A 3,462-nucleotide genomic window follows, 5' to 3' on the forward strand; every position below is an offset into this window, starting at 1 on the left:
CTTAGCGAGTAAGGCAAAGAAAGGGAAGGAGAAGAATTCTCATCCCAAATCGAGTTCTTCCTATGGTGGGAAGAAGTTTGACAAATCGAAAGTGCGATGCTTTCATTGTCATGAGGTGTGCCGTTTTGCTACAAATTGTCCACTGAAGAAATCCAAGAAGGGATCCAAGGAGGGATTAGATGGTGAGGCACTGGCCTCACAATTCGAGTTGGATTTCACCCTCATTGGATGCATGGTTTCATCCATGGTGGGATGTGGTTGGTTTCTTGACAATGGAGCTTCATTCCACATGACCGACGATAAGAGTTTGTTCAGTACCTTGGAGGAGAAAGATCTCCAGATACTCATAGAGATGCGTAATGATGAAAAGTATAGTGTCCCAGGAGTAGGCACAATTGTATTTCAGAGGGAGCATGGACCTCGCACTACCTTGACAGATGTGAATTATGTTCCAGGACTAAGGAAAAACTTGGTATCGATTACAATGTTGGAAGACAAAGGCTATGATGTAGTCTTTAGTAAGGGAAAAGTTTTCCTTAGGCACACCACCACTAGATAGGTGAAGCAGATCAGTTCACTAGTCAAGAACCTATATGATCTTGAGGTTCAAGATGCATGCAAAGCCTTGAGGAGCAAGGAAACTTTTGGAGACTTGGTGATTGAGAGGGAGAATACATTACCTCTCAACATGCAGTGCCAGAAGAAGTCTCAGACAAGTGTGGAGGAGCCACAATTGGTGAAGCAGCTTCAGGAGATTGTGGAGCAGCCACAACTAGAGAAGCCGAGAGGAGATTGAGCAGAGGCATCCACTCATGCAGAGACCTCCAGTAGGGGGAAATTTCAAGCCAAGTGGGCAGAGGGATCACATGCATCCATACCTATAGGTAGGAGGTGGGTGATGTGGAGTGACAGTCCCAAGAATGCTGAAATAGGGGCAGGATCATTGAGGTACCCAACCTCTTTGATTAGATCTTGCTACGGGAACCCTGACGAGGAGTAGCAGGACTGGATGAGTGGGTAGAGACAGATGCGGATGGAGCAACAGAGGAAGCTTCAACATCAGAGGATGTTTCTAGCCCAACATGGAGGTCATTTGGGAGATCAATTACTTACTTCTCAGTAATTGAGTTGTAGTGTATCATTGGGTAGCACGATGCAACTTGATGAGAGGAGGTACAATGCAGATGCATGCTGGGAGATAAGACCAGTAGCAACATGGATGCAGCAGCAGGAATTAGTGTGATGGATGCAGTCAGAGATCAAAGTGACAGAGGCTAGAGCAGTCAGATATTGAAGAGCACAAAGGTGTAGAGTTTTCAGTCGACAAAGGTAATAACATTCAGAGAATTTAATGGTAGAGGCATCATTTTGATTTAGGTTGGATATTTTTTTGTTTCTAGAGTTGCTGGAGCAACAACACTAGGGAGGAGTGTTGCATGTAGAACATTCCAAAGGTTGAGGATCGGGTTTGAGTTGAATGCCTTTACTGTTGAGAGGGAGTGTTGAAATGGCAACAAGAAATGCTAAAACTAGAAATGCTATAAATAGCACCTTAGGTAACATTTTTGGATATAGCAACAAGGAATGAAAAATGGAAATGCTAAAAATAACATTGCTATAAATAACATTTCACGATAGATTCCAATTTTAGTTAGTCCCTAAACTAAAATTGAGAAGTAAAATTCAAATTTGATCTTAACAACTGTTTGTAAAATAATTAATTAACTCATCTTGAGTTAATTAGTTGTAGGAAATCAAACATGAAGTCTATGTGAAGACATGCAACAATTTATCCATTGATTGAGGAAGTTATCCCTTGATTAAAGGAGATCATGATGAGTTGTACTTTGAGTGTAATTAGTTAGCTCAGTTAACTGAGTTAAGTTCAGTTAGATTAGTTCAAACAATTTGTTGAACTAATTGTGAGTTCAGTTAGTTAATGCAGGCATGCATGTAACTGTTGCACTTCAGATAACTGAATATTCTCTGATAAATAACTCATGCATGTTAGTTCAGTCAGAGGCCCAGTTGAGATCATATGATGGGACAATGTAATATCAGTTGGAGCAATTTTCCTATATAGGAAACTCATCCATGCAGAAGGAATCATCTCCTTCAGGATTGCACAGTTATTTCTGAGTTCGGTGAGTTGTTTGAGAGGCCAATTGACACACGTGGCAGCACTAGACCCCACGCGAAACTGCACAAGGAAATAGGAGGCTTGGAGGGCAGAGGAGAAGGTTTGTGAGAAGCCTTTGACTGTCTATGAGCAGCAGAGGGATTGTATTGAGAGCTAGATAGCTTGTGAGATAAAGCTTTGTGTAATCTGGACATATTTCCACTTGTATGATAATACAGAGATCAAGGTTTTTAGCTGAGGCTTTCCCCAGAGTATTCTTCTATGTTTCATGTATATGATTTCTTCTTCTCTGTTATATGTGTTTTGATTGATCTAGCTCAAATTGATTCAGCTTCCGCAAAGTTTGATTGTATAAGTAGATCTAGTATTTTGCTTTAGTATATTGCATTATCAGGTGATCTACAGTGAGAAATTTCTACAGCGATTAAGGGAGAAAAGCACTCTGGTGGAAGTGGAAGTCAAGAAGCTGGAGGAGGAGATAAAGGAAGCTTTTCTCGATAAGAAGATCAGGGTGATAAAATGGGGTGTGCACGATCACGTTGACAAATTTGGGGACTATCGCCACGAATTGATTAGTCTGATGCCTTGGATTGGACCGCATATTACTACACGAATCAACCATGGTGGCGTGTTGTAGATGATAAAGTGCGCGGCGACGCCCGTAACAATAAAAGGTGGATATTTTTCAGGAAAAGTGGTGGATTACCGGATGAAACCCTATACAGGTGGTGCGGCCACCTGTCTAGCCATGGGAAGTACAGCCTTAGCGCTCCAGGCAGTTGGAAGGAGGCGTGAGACTATAAACTACTCTGCCCGGGAGATGTGCAATGTTGGAGCTGTGTGCAGGAGTAAGGTGTCAGAAGGTCCGCGATCGCGCAAGCGGGGTTGCGGTGCCACGCAGTTTGGTTAGAAAGTGACCGTTGTAGTCGCTATTAACGATGTGATGCTCGACTTGAGACCAAATGGAGCGGGCGACAGGCATCTAAGACGCAATTGATGGGCAAGATTTTGGAAAATCTTCTGCCAAGGGAGCATTAATGAACCAGATTTGGGGGGGAAGGTCGAATTCAAATTCAAAAGGCACTAGAAATTACAAAGGGTTGCCCAACAAAACAACACTTGGTTATTTTTGAATTGAGCTGTTGTATACCCCGTGCATTTTGAGTAGAGCCCTAGTTGACCTGTGCAGAGTGTTGATTGAGCCCCCGATTATGAGAGTGATAGATTTCTGGATGAACACAATGGCGACATCTGGGGAAGTTATGGAAATTGCAGAAATTACCACCAAAGAGACCGCACAAGCCCTGACTGTGGGGGATGCC

The sequence above is a fragment of the Pinus tabuliformis genome, chromosome 4_2 (genome assembly GCF_031772625.1).
Source record: "Pinus tabuliformis cultivar Carrire ecotype Pingquan chromosome 4_2, CPIR1, whole genome shotgun sequence".
NCBI classification, from domain to species: Eukaryota; Viridiplantae; Streptophyta; class Pinopsida; order Pinales; family Pinaceae; genus Pinus; species Pinus tabuliformis.